Below are 14,860 nucleotides of genomic sequence, written 5' to 3'. Positions count from 1 at the left end.
GAAATAGTAGAGAAAACTGAGTATGATTTTTAATTTCAAATATATCATTCAAAAGAAACTTTTGGTTTATTCTAAGGGACTTTCAGTCCTCGGTAATAATGTAATCCTGAAGAGATTTCGCGTAAAGTTCTAAACATTGATGCTATAATAATACTATGGTTATTTTAAGAGTCGGCCTGTCCCAGCGCTTTACTTATGTTTAAAATATATTAGGGGGGAACTTTTAATTTCATGAAAAAAGATATTCTTTATAAAAAGTTCTCAATGATCTAAAATCTAGAATGCAATTATTAGATATAAACCATATTCAGTCATATATGGGTTTATCAAAAAATATTAACTTTATGTTAGAGCATTGTTTAAAAAGTACCCTACTGTGGTAGGTTATTAATCAATGTGTAGGTTATAAATCAAGGGTAACAGTAACAATATCCACAATTTACATTGTTTAACAAACCGCGTATATAGGTACGTACCTGAAAAATCTAATATTTGATGATTGTATTCTAGGTTTTGAATCATCTAAAACTTTTTGTAGAGAATTTTTTTTTCATAAAATTAAAAATAAGAAAGTTCCCCATATGGTGGAAATTAATTATTCACTATGGGAAACTATTTTATTTTTAATTTTATAAAAAAGTTATACCTTATAAAAAGATCTGAATGATCTATACCTAGAATATAATAATTATCAGCTTTTAAATTGTTTTAGCAATATACGTGGTTTGTCAAAAAATATGAATTTTATATTCATATTTTTGACAAACCTCGTATATGACTAACAAATTTAATATTTTGATGATTGAATTTTAGGTTTTAGAACATGCAGATCTTTCTATAAAGAATCACTTTTTTTCATATAGGAAAAAATAAAAATGTCTCCCATATAGTGCCGACTTAAATTGGTTACATTACATGATATAAAATTAATTATTTATCAATAAATAACTCAAATTAATTTAACAACACTTAAAATTATCATGCTTGGTTGATTTCATATAAAAAAACATTTTACGCTCCACAAAACAATTTTAAAATTAACTACAATTTTCTTGTATACAGGCATACGGCATTTTAATGTTCATAGCAAAAATATGTTTTTCAAAACAGCTAGTTGTATTAAACATTCACTTTGAAAACAAGACATGACATGTTAGAGGTAGTATTGTTTAAGAGTGCCAATTGGTTAGAGAATTTTCATGCAAATTATATTTAAAAATTTAATATTCTTATATTTCCATTGTATACTCGAAAAATTTTTGTATTGTATATAAAAAGACAGAATCAACCTGAATTAATTAATTCTTCTAAAAGTATTACCATATTACTAACATTATTTCAAATAATAATAATAATAATATAGATATAGGATGTAAAAACCTAACTTCCAACACATTACTTTAACACTTTATATTTTAGTTAAATATACACCGTTATTAGGCGTCAACGCCCTTCGGTAGGGATCTATTGAGGAGTATCACCAAGCCGCAAACCCTTACCCCTTGCCGTACTGATCCTCCATAGGCCGATCAGACACCAGTTTATTCCAGACCAAGTCATAGATTCTATTGAATTTTATACTACCGACGCGCGACGTTGGCCTTTTATTAATTTAACGACCTGGCTGAGGCTCAAACCGTCGATCGCAAATCCACTAAACTTGTCGATCGACTGCGCCTCTGCCAACTGAGCCGTCGTGACCGACTATTTTAGTTAAATTAATCAGTTTCATAAAAACCAGCTCTCTAGTATAGTATTAGAATATTAATAGACCAGGAAGGATCTGTTTTTAGGTGGATGTGAGAGGTGGCATTCGGATTTTTGCGGATAAAGTTAGGTGATAACTTCGTTAATAATAATTGACTTATGCTCCTTCTTAAATATGCCCGGAACATTAATAAAAAAAATAAAATATTTAAAAATTTCGTTTTTTTTTTCTACTTTCTTTGCTTATAACTTTAAAACGATTCATTTTGGAACAAAATCGTATAGAAATAAAACAAAGATAATTAAATTTTCTATCAGATACGATTGGTTAAAAATTTCTCAATTTAACACCCTTGCTGCAAAATAGCAATAAATATAAAATAAGGGGAAAACAAGCCTGTCCTTATTCAATGTTTTTCCATCACTTAGGTTACACTTACACTTAGATACAGTTTACCTTCCTAATTCGCTTAGAAAATTTTTGTAACGTGCTAAAACCGTCCACCAAATTTCATTAAAATTGAATTACTAGATTTTGCATAATAATTTTGCAATCTAAACTTTTTTAAAAAATTAAAAGTTTTTAAAATCTTGCACAACAAAAACTAGAACAGGGGTGGCGAACGTGCGGCCTTAAGGCCGCATGTGGCCTTTACTTGCCCAAGTTGTGATCTTTTCATAAATTAAAAGTTATAAAAATTTTACGATACTAAACGATAAAAAAAAATTACGATACTAAAAATACCATTAGTAATCATTTATTCAAACAAAAAAAATTGTTTCAAATACCGTTCAATTATTGGAAGGTACGCCACTGACTAAGAAGGAAATGTCACATTCTATCTGCTATCACCTCGATTCCTTCCCCGTGCCTATAAACTGTTTGGCTTCAAATTTCGGTGAACAAAGTGTAGAGCATGCCTAGTCCATCTTTATTTATACGTCCATGAAAACGATCGTCGCAGTTGCATAAAGGAACGCAGCCAAGTAACGTCGAGGCAACTAAATTGCCGGTGTATAACTGTATCAACTTTACTAAATGTTGTTTATTTTTTTAATAAGGTAAGTTGTAAGATAATATATGGATGCGGCCTTCTCAAAAATGGTAAAATGAAAATTGGCCTTCTAATATAAAAAGGTTCGCCACCCCTGAACTAGAACATACAAAGATTTGTCAATTTTTTACATATAAATAAGCACTCCACCTATCTAATGCACTTTACATAATTGAAATAGGATTATTTAAGCAGCCTCAGCAATGTTTTAAGTTATAAACAATTTTTTGGCTTATAAACAAATTAGTGCTGTGTCCATGAGGGGGTGCTACGGGCTCCTTTCTTTAGATGGACTTACCCAAGTTTTTTTATGTATTTTGACCCGTAGAACACGAATTTTTTGGGTAACAGTTGATCCGGATGTCGATAAGATTGTTATAAACAAAGAACTTGAGGAATTACATAACATCGATTTTTCGCAAAACATTTTTTTGTATTTCTTGGGTAATTCTAAGCAAAAAAGTGTTCTTAAAAGGTTTGTCGTAGGATGCATAGTTTTCGAGATAAACCCGGTGGAACATTCAAAAAATCGAAAAATTGAAATTTTTGAAATAGAATAACTTTTGATTAAAAAATAAAATAGCAATTCTGCTGACAGCATTTGAAAGTTTAAGTCAAATTATACCGGTTTTAATTATTTGCATTGCTAATAATTAATTTTTTATTATTAAACAAAGCTATTTGTTTATAGGCCAAAAAATTGTTTATAATTTTAAAACATTTTAACACAAGTGTATTAGATAGGTAGAGCACCTCTTTATATGTAAAAAATTGGCCAACTTCTAAATGGTCTACTTTTTGTTCAGAAACATTTTAAAAAATTTGAACTTTTTAAAAACATTTATATTGCAAATTTATTATGCAAAATCTATTAGGTCGATTTTAATGAAATTTGGTAGACCATTTAAGTGAGTTATAAGTATTTTCTAAGCGAATTACTAAGGTTCTAAGTGCCACCAAAAACGTTAAGAAACATTGAATAACAACAGGCGTATTTTGCCCCCATATTTTGTATTTATTGCTATATTGCAGAAAAGGTAATAACTTAAGACATTTTTGACAAGTCGTATATCATACAAAATGCAATTATCTTTATTTTATTTCTGTACGACTTTGTTCCAAAACGAACCGTTTTAAAGTTATAAGCAAAGAAAGCAGAAAAATCGATGTTTTTTAAAATTTTTAAATATTTTAATTTTTTTATTAATGTTATTATTATTACTGAAAGTGTCACCTAACTTTATCTGCAAAAATCCGAATGCCACCTCTCACATCCAAAAATACACGTTTTTTTACAGATTAGTCCTGGTCTATAAAGATTTGCAGAGAATAGACCAAAAACTTTATATGGCAAGTTTACATTATGGCTTGAATATGAACTTAGATAAAACCAAGTTTCTAATGTTTACCAAGAAACCAAATAATATTGCCCAATTTATTATTGATGGCCAAAATACCAGATATATCTTGGAACGATAATATATTATGAGAATAACGATTTTGCAATGAATGTAACAATCAGAATTAAAATTGCACGCAACTCATTTTTGAAAATGAAAAAAAAATTTGCAATAGGACTTTGAAGCGTTGACATAAAAAGGCACATGTCACATAAATATTTATTATCCTCCTATAATATAATACAATATAGAAGGAGCCACTGTAAATCGATTATAAGAAAAGTGGAAGTTTTAGAGATTTCGCTTTATCGAAGAATCCAAGGATCCTGAGAATGCCTTACCTAAACACAATCACGACTGAAGACGTTTTGTGAAGACTCTCAGAAGAAAGAAAACTGAATAATGAAAACAATATTCAAAAACGACAATACCTTGGCCACGTGATGAAATATTACTAATAGACCTAGATCCCGCGTACTAAAAAAAGTTGATTAATAGTAAGCTGAAAATTTGTTAATAGCTTAACGGTGTCTAGTCGGACAAACTTTGATTTACGGAAATACTGGAATACTGGAATACCGGAAGTTTTAATTGTGGAACAGTTTAAAAATTTGGAACGTCAGATTACGAAAACGTCTCATTTATTTTGTCGGACAGAACATCCAATTGATTTGTTACCCTTTCATTAAATTCTCTCCCATTAAACCCAAAGACATGAATAATGTCAGCCTACAAATTAATGGAGACTGATTGAAAAATTTGGGGGAACATAACTGAACATACCCGATTGAAAATAATCACCGTGCGAAAAAATCAGCCTGCTATTACTAACCAGTAAGCAACCAGGTGCAAGCTGGTCACGAGTCTGGACATGAAACAAAACAGCAGACGTGCCTGGAAGCTGATTCGGAATCTTGGCAACGATCCCGCTGCTCCGGCAGTCAACATGGCAGAAGTCACACCCGATCAGATAGCACATAATCTTCTAATAAACGGTAAGAAGACATCAAGAAAGAACAAGATGAGAGCTCAACGGAATATCGACGAAGAAAGAGATGTTCTAGGTACCTCTTTTTGTCTAGAGGAGATGAGAGGCGCGATCCACCAAATGAAAGATAATAAAACGGCTGGCCTGAACGACATACGAACGAAGCAAATAAAGAACTTTGTACTAAAAACCGTAGAGTGACTCGTAAAAATGATGAATTGCTGCATACGTACATTACAAATCCCCAAAATCTGGACGAAAGCTAGAGTGGTAGTCCTCTTAAAACCAGGGAAGGATCCAGCGGATGCAAAGAGCTTTAGACCTGTATCTCTCTTGTGCCACCTTTACAAGGCCTTTGAAAGAATGATATTGAACCGGATCGCAGAATATGTGGAGACTAAAATTATTCCAGAACAAGCAGGATTCAGGCCCGGAAAGTGCTGCTGCAATCAAATTCTTAATCTCACCCAACATATTGAAGATGGTTTTGAACGGAAGGAAATAACAGGAGTAGCGTTCATAGACCTAACTGCCGCCTATGATACAGTTAACCATCAACGGCTACTCGCAAAAATCTACGAAACTACAAAGGATTTCTGACTAACAAGGTTAGTGAAATGCCTCCTTCAGAATAAACACTTCTACATAACGCTCCAGTCCAAGAACAGTCGGTGGAGGGACCAAAAAAATGGGTTACCACAGGGAAGTGTCCTCGCGCCGATTCTATACAACATATACACCAACGACCAACCCATACACCAACAAACAAGGCAATTTATTTACGCTGATGATACAGCTGTGGCAGCTCAGGGAAAAACCTTCAATGAAGTCGAAGTGAAACTGACAGATGCCCTGGGAGACTTAGCTCTATACTATGATAAAAACCATCTGAAACCCAATCCCACAAAAACCCAGGTATGTGCTTTCCACCTGAGAAACAAGCATGCCCGAAGGCCGCTGGAGGTGGAATGGCGTGGTCAGATGCTGGAACACAACAAGACGCCAAAATACCTTGGCGTCCGTCTGGATAGAACTCTGTCTTACCGATACCACTGTCAAGATGTCAAGAAGAAAGTAAGTGCCAGAAATAATATCATCCGCAAGCTAACTAATACAAAATGGGGAGCACAACCACACACTCTACGCACTTCTGCCTTGGCATTATGTTTTTCGGCCGCGGAGTTTGGAGCACCAGTATGGGCAAACTCTGCTCACGCAAAGAACGTCGACGTGGCTCTAAATGAAACGGTCCGTATAATATCGGGTTGCCTGAAACCGACACCTATCGAAGAGGTATACCCCATAGCTGGAATTGCTCCACCACCTATCAGGAGAAAGGTCACGTCAGAGGTAGAACGGAAAAAGCAGGAGACGGACCGAAGACACCCCTTATATGACCACCAAACTCAGCCAAGCAGACTAAGATCTCGGAAAAGCTTCCTGAAAACATCAAGATCCATCTCCGAAGCGCCAGAGACGCGCCGAATACACCTATGGCAAGCGTCAGCTACTGCAACACATTTTCCTCCCTCAGAGGAAATGGCTGCTGGACACAATTTACCGTATCCGACTTGGAAAGCGCTAAACAGACTAAAAACCGGCGTTTCACGTTGTGCTAGTAACCTGAAAAAATTAGGATACCAGGAGGACGATACCTGCGACTGTGGCGCGGTTCAGACCAGCCGGCATCTACTATCATGCACAGAGATGAGAGAGACCTGCACAGAAGAAGACTTAATTATAGCAAATGACAGTGCCATCTATGTGGCCAACCATTGGAAATACAGAATTTAAAGTTGTTGGTGTTCCGGACACGGAAAGTAAGTATTACTAACCAACATGATTTCTGTCATTTGACATGTTCTTCGTGTTCCACTCATTAAAATGCCCAGTTGGTGATAAACACCAGTCTGATTTTTGCATGAGAGTTTAATGAAATGGTAACAAATCAATTGGAAGTTCTGTCCGACAAAATACATGGAACTTTTTCGTAGTTTGACGTTCCAAATTTTTAACGTGTTCCACAATTAAAACTTCCCGTGTTCCAGTGTTCGCATACATCAAAGTTTGTCCGACTAGACACCATTAAGATATTGGCCAATTTTCAGCTTGCTATTAATCAACTTTCTTTGATACGCGGGATCCAGGTTTATAATCAAAAATCAAAAAATGGAATATTAATGGAGAATGTATCCCGAACTAAGTAATCGTTAAAAAAAGACATGAATAATGTCAGCCTACAAATTAATGGAGATTGATTGAAAAATTTGGAGAAACATAATTGAAAGATCCCCGATTGAAAATAATCACCGTGCGAAAAAATAGGACTTATTAAAATTATGATAATGTTACAGATTACTATAAATAAGTTAGTAGCATTTGAAATATTGGGCATATTAATAATTATAGGAGGGGACAAATATTAAATTCTGTAAAATATGATCCAAAGAAATATTTATGAGAAAAACAAGTATAGCTATAGGAAGAAGAAGAAGAAGAATATTACGATTGCGAAATTTAAGAGAAAATCGTTTAGTTACAACTATAACTAACTATCTCGTGCAGCTGTAACCAAAATTTAAATAGCTATAATGCTGGACAAACTTTGGAAATGAAGGATACGTTATGTTACGGCTGGAGTCCATTGTTTAAAAATGTCATAATAATAAAACTAACTTATGTGGGAGTTTTTGTCAGTTCTTCTATTAAGCCCTCTTAAGAAGGGGAGATGCTACCATAATATTCTTGACGTCGATATTATAGTCAAAGGGTAGCAGAAATACCTGACAAGGAACAAAAATAATTGACACAGCAGAACAATAACAGCAGATGTTACAGATACGCTGTTAAAAAGTATGTAAATTGAAGTTCCATCCCACTGTATAGTGGTAGCCTATACATTCGAATAATTACAAATGCTGATTTACTGTGCAGCAAAAGCAATTTGCTAATAGCATAGGCATTAAGATCAGAATACGATGGCGTTCTAGTGTCGGAAGGACTGATATTAAGTCCTTCAAATGGAAGGACTAATAACAAATGCTGAGAAAGATTTAAATACTGCCTCAGGATATTGGACAATTTTTGGGATATATCCTACGGGTACGAATTTAAAAAGTAATCAAAAGTGCTGAAGAAATATTGAACACTTCAATACACTCAAAACATTATCCATAGCTCAACAATGCCTGGACACATTAAAATAATATCTCTCCATTTATTTCAACCGCCTAAGGAGATAAAAAGTTACTAAATACCGGAAGCGCAACAATATATTTTTGAGCTTGCAGAGAAGGTGATTTAGAACATACTTAATTCCACATTATAGAAAGTGAAAATAAATCCTACCCAAGCCAAGAAAAAATTAAGTTTTGGGGAAATCAACTTTCAACTCCAGCTACTTTTAACACCAATGCTGGATGGATTGAAAAAGACTAAAATATATACAGAAAATATTCAGCGAAAAGTACGAACATATCTCACAAAGGCAAAAATACATCGTAGTAGAAAAGACATTACCGCTTACCGGACTTATGGATATAGGCAGCAATAACACAATAGATTGCTAATTTAAGAACTTATTTTTAAGGAAGAAAATAACACATTTTTAAGGAAAAAATGCCCCCTTTTATAGGTAAATCTCTTCATGTGCAACATCCCAATGAATTCAGCCAAGACTATGCCAAAAATATAACGCCGAACTGTCCAATGACATCAGAAACCATGTTACCTCCAAAAGAAAGTTATTTACTTGCCATTCGGGATCAGGATAAAACAACCAAAATTTATTAGAAATACAGTAAGGTCTCTTTTTATGCGGATTTTTTTTATGCGATTTTGAAGTTATGCGGTTTGTATTTCATCCAAAAATTTCTATTATTAATAACTAGTATAATTAATATTACCTATTCCCATCCAGATGTCACTCATTTGAGGGTTTGCAATTCGGGTATTCCCCTTGTTCCATGATGTAGCATGTAGCTATTACATCAATCTGAGTTTCGCATTGAAAGGTATAACCTGTAATTCTTTTGAAATTAAATTTAAATGTTTAAGTATTTAAGAGTTTAACGCTCGGTTTCATAATCAGTTAAAGTGGACTTTAAATTTTAAGTTGTTACCTTTATCAACGCAATTCATATGGGTAAATGCAGTGGCGTAGCTGAAGATTGCGGGACCCCCCCGCGACAATTTTTGTGGGCCCCCCGTATTATAAACATAACGACAACCAATAACAGTATAATTAATAAAATATGTGTAAATGAAAATATTTGGCCTTTCTTTAATAAGTCTTCATTAGTTAGTGTTAATACATTTTTTGGGAATAGACATGAAAACTTATTATACATGTTTCTTAATTCGACAAACCTATTAGTGAGTTGTTGCAATATTATAACTAAACTTACATTGAAAACATTAACTTCAAAACTTTTTATTGCTGCAAGTAATTTTTTCGTCGCAGCTGAGCTCATCGTACATTTTTTTATACGTTTTATCCGTTTATTTTTAAATTCCCGTATAATGTTGTTCTGAAGCTATTTCCTTGTGGCATTTTTATAATAATTAACTATTTAGATGGGAAATAAGCTACAATTAAATTGATAAAAATAATTTTGCTAACGTTTCGACGCCCAAATCGGGTGTCGTTTTACAAAATACTACTAAATTAAACAAAAATGTTGTTGCTTAGTAAAAAATTCTTCTAATAATTTATTTAATCTGACTAACTTATATCGGCAATTAAGACATATTATGTTTTAAAGTAGAAGACTTTAAAATGATATTGCCAATATTTATGAGTTGCGTTCCTGGGACGACTTTACTGAAAGATGAAATCGATTACATGAAATAAACCCCAACTCAAGAATATCCGACAGTAAAATTCTCGCGTTAGAGATTCCATAGTAAATCATGATATAAATGAGTCAGATTAGATAAATTATTAGAATAATTTTTTACTAAGCAACAACATTTTTGTTTAATTTAGTAGTATTTTGTATTTTGACAACGACACTCGACTTGGGCGTCGAAACGTTAATAAAATTATTTTTTCAATTTAATTGTGGCTTATTTCCCGTCCTGTATAATACCCCACTATTCTGCTATTCCTGCTGCTTCTTATAAAGTTTTGGAAAACGAATTTCTCATTTCTCAAAGATTGTCACGAGATTTTTCAAAAAGTTGACGGGCGACCGTTATCTCTTCCATAATCAGATTGCAAAAGTTTTGATGTTAGATTAATAAAGTTAGGTACGTACATATTTTAGATTGAATAGTACTGTTAACGGCAAATTCAAAATTATTCATATGCTCTAATTCATTAGCTTCTACTTTTACATCGTTTTTTTAGATAGTAATGAAATTTTCGTTAAAGATTTCATTACTTGTAGGAAAGCTCGACGCAAAGCCATAACAGCATCATGCCTGGATGACCACCGGGTTTCACATAACCTATTAAGTGTTGGCAAACGCGATGAATCCAAAGTCATAATAGTACCTAGTACATCCCATCTTTTAATACTTGCACTAAAAAAATTTCATTATATCGTAAAAAAACAACTCATGCACACCAGCAACGGCTTTATTCAACACTAGGTTCAGATTATGGGATGCACAATGAACATAGGAACCTGTTTTTTTTAATGTCAGTTATGTGCCTTTGTACGCCTGAATAAACACCACTCATAACAAAAACTAATTTTTCAATCTAATAGTACATAAAACAACATCCAAAAATGCTACTATACATCCTACCAGATTGAAAACAATAATAAGTTTCGAAACCGGTAGAGGTGCTTGCTGCACTCTCTGATTGAACTGGAATAATGATGCGGCTGTAGTTTCGTGTTGCAACGAAATTGAAAATGGTTATTCATTTTTGACCACTCATAACGTTTGCCCCATCATCCCCCTTTCCTCTGTAGTTGTGTACGGAAAGGTGCTTTGATTGTATAAATTTTAAAATTTCATTTACAAGACCTTCTGCACTTTGGTCTAATATGCGAATAAATCCCAAAAATATTTTAACAACTTCTGCTTTGGAAGGTAAATTATTTTCATCGCAAGTTATTTTTATATACCAGAAAATAAAACTAAGCTGATCGTCTTTGGAAATATCTTGAGTGGTATCAAATGAATAAAAACAATTTTTTAACAATTTTTTCAGTTTCTTGAGCCAGCAAACTTATAACTTCGTCCAGTCTTTGGGGGCCCAAGTAATTTGTTTTTAAGTTATTGTTTTTATCAATTAATTTAACTAAAGCAGGACCATATTTAGCTGGTAAAAGAACCACTGACAAAAAATTACCTTTTTGGGATTCGCTTTCGTCTAAACTACCAACATGTCCACGAAACGCTAAATTGCACCCGGAAAGAGTAAGTGTTACGTCAATTACCCACTTCATTACTTCCTTTCAAATTTTTATTTTGATGCTCATTAGGAAAATATGTTTTGGTCCCCAATTTAAAGAAAGTAGAAGTATTAAGCTTGAAGGCCTTAAGGGGCCCCTCCTAACGTCGGGGCCCCCGCCTTGCAGGCCCTGCGGGCCTGTCAGCTACGCCACTGGGTAAATGTCAACGTTAATGTGAACTTAAGTTAATGTTCACTTTAAGATGATTATGAAACCGGGCGTAAATGCTGCTGATTTCAGTTGCAGTATAATAAACAGCACATTTTGATTTCTGGATTGAAACATTTAATTAAGTGTCATAAAGTTTTATGTTTCATTAGAAGAGGTTTTTGCAATTTCAATATCGTTAGTTTGCATTTTTAATTCCTTTTTTAAGATTTTATCTGGCCTAATGGAGAAAAAAGCATCAAACACATACAATTTTTGGTGGACAAACGTCCACCATTTTATGTGATTTTAGAAATCTACGGAACGTATCCCTACTTTTTCAATGCAATTAAAGTCTTTTTTTATGCGCTTTTCTGTAGAACGTATCCACCGCATAAAACGAGACCTTCCTGTATATCGTCAAAGACCCTCAGATCTAAAACTACAATTGCCGATATAGATGTTAAACTCAAGAAACCATCCCATATCTTACCGGGGGCTGGCAGGCATTTGCTGCAACTAACTATAAGAAGCGGCATGACTCAACAGAAAAGATAATTCATCAAGAGGTAGCTAACAAACTGGGACTTCTCTAATACAACTATCTCTCCTAATATCAATACGTTCTGAGTAGGGAAGTCAATGAGGGTATTGGGCTCCGAATTCCATCCTAAATTCCATTTACTTGATATGGCTCCGATGGCTCCGAATTCCATTTACTTGATATTTTCACATTAAGTAGGGAATGTCTCAAGAAACAAATTTTACCCTATACACTATGGCGCTTTTATCTTGGGAGCAGTTCCCACCCCTTCAAGGGGGTGAAAAAGTTGTTGATCAAAATAACCACAGAAGTGGCTAGAGAACCTAATTCTAAGCAAGAACTGTTCTATATTTTTTTTTCAAAATTCAATACTTTTTGAGAAAAAAAAATATAATATAATGATATGTTGTATCAAAAAAATAATATTGTAGTACTTACGTTACGAAATAAGAAATTTATGACTGACTATGAATCTGCAATCAATCACAAAAAAGTCTGGCTAATTGGCTCTGCCAAAGCCATTTTTCAAGCAAAAAAAAAACTTGAAATAACAGAGAAACGGTCGATTCTATGTGTATAATGCTACCAATGCCTTTTGTAGTACATACTTAAAAAGACCTTTAAAATGAGCAATATTAAATATCGATTAAATTTAAACTAAGCGAGATATTATTATTTAGAATAATAACTTTTAACCTAGTTGTTAAGCCTTAAAAATCGCCATTTTTCGTTTTTTTCAATTTTAAATTGCTTATAACTCGAAAATGATCAACTTTAGAAAAAATTATAACAGACATTTTTTATCCAGAATGGTGCAAAAAACCTAAAAAAAATTGTCCGGGCCAAAAATATTGATTTTTACAATTTGATTAAAAAAAATTGTTAAAAAAAATTTGGACCACTTTTCACGTGGGCGACTTCTTGAACCTTATTCTGGGATGTCTCACGAATGTGATTATGGAAAAAAATCTCATGGGAATATTTTTTCCAATGAGCTCGCCGTTTTTGCCTTGTCTATTAGGAACGTATTAATTATTTATAATAAGGGTAATGGTCGATATAGAGAATTCCCAGTTTGCTAACTAGTTCGTGGTGATTATCTTTCCAACTGTGATGCCGTACTTTTCTTTATAATGAGTTCCGACAAATGTCTGGCAGTCCAGGCTAAGATGTTGGATGATTTCTTGGACTTGATATACATAGTGACTTTGTCGTTTTGGATGTGAGGGTCTTTGACAATATATTTCAGGTAGTTTTTGGAATAACCGGATCCTCAATGGCAAGTAGCAGACCCTCTTTCTAGGAAAACATATTTCCAAATGTCAACAAATAATTAGACGCCGTAATGTCGACATATTTTTGGCTAATCTCATTAAGATGTTGCTCATGCAGAAGTTTACCCATCCAGGTGCGTATTTTTTCTTGCTTGGATATATGGATTATGCGCAGTTCTTTTTCCCTCAGTTTAAATGGCGTTGTGTCATCTACGGCGCAAATTGCACGAGCACGATGCCAACTATAGGTTTGTTCCAACTCGATACAAAACCGTTTATGAATCGTAATGCGCATGCGCAATAACGTATGATTATGAGCAGTAACACATTTTTCGTTACTGCGCATACTCGTAACCGTTCAAGAGCGGTTTTGTATCGAGTTGGAACAAACCTTATATTATGTCTTAGTTCCCCTTCTGAAAATAGGTTCTTAAATTAGCAATTTTATCCAATTGCTCACTCGTGTCCCTGAGTTCTTTTCTTATGTAATATTTTTCTCCAGTGTACTGCGTGGGTAATGTTTTTCTGGTTTTGTGAGAAGTCTTCTTACTTTCTGTTGAAGTTTGTACATATTAATTATATCCGTTTTCGACTACTTTAAAATTACTCTGGGCTAATTAGCAAAATACAAGGAAAAGTTATTTACCAGCAATTTTATTGCTGGAATCGAATCTTATGATTCTGTATATTAATAATATAGTTATGCAAAGTCCGCAGATAGTGTGCTACTTTTTTTATAAACAAAATGGCACCCCCAAATCGTGTTTATTTTTAATTTTTGCTCTATTTCTTCAAAGATTTTAACTCTTGCACCAAAAACACTTAAATAAAAGTTCACCGTAATTAAATTCTGGATAGAGACGTGTTTTTCCCGGTTTACTTCGACGAAAATTTTCCCCGAAAAATGCGGGTTTTTCCAACAAAATCTTTAATTTTCAACTAAAATTTTAGATAAGTAATTGTTTGTTAATAATTAAATAACTTGGTAATATAAAAGCTCTTTTCGTATAGATTATAATTCCAGAAGCCGATGAAAATTGAATGAATTGTTTAGCAACAATTTTATTGTAAATGAAAAATTTACGGTCGCTATAATAACCACAATAATTGTGATACATAAGAATAGCTATGATTTTTGTATAAAAAGATACTGTACCTATCTAATGTACTTTACAGAATTGAAATTGGACTATGTCAGCGGCCTCAGGAATATTTTAAAATTATAAACATTTTTTTGGCTTGTAGACAAATAAAATATCTGGGGAAATATTAAATTAAATTAAATCATGAAAACGGTGATTGGAAAAAAGTGGCAGGACACTTCTTCTGAAAGAA

The 14,860-nt window shown here is 33.5% G+C and overlaps 1 protein-coding gene across 5 annotated transcripts in view; it reads right to left on the bottom strand.

Annotated features, from left to right (window-relative positions):
* Positions 1-14,860, bottom strand: part of LOC114336268 (calcium-activated potassium channel slowpoke) — a 663,340-nt gene that overhangs the window by 550,142 nt on the left and 98,338 nt on the right. The window lies entirely within an intron of this gene.

Source organism: Diabrotica virgifera, chromosome 8 (genome assembly GCF_917563875.1).
Source record: "Diabrotica virgifera virgifera chromosome 8, PGI_DIABVI_V3a".
NCBI lineage: Eukaryota > Metazoa > Arthropoda > Insecta > Coleoptera > Chrysomelidae > Diabrotica > Diabrotica virgifera.
This window is presented reverse-complemented; position numbering and strand designations above follow the sequence as displayed.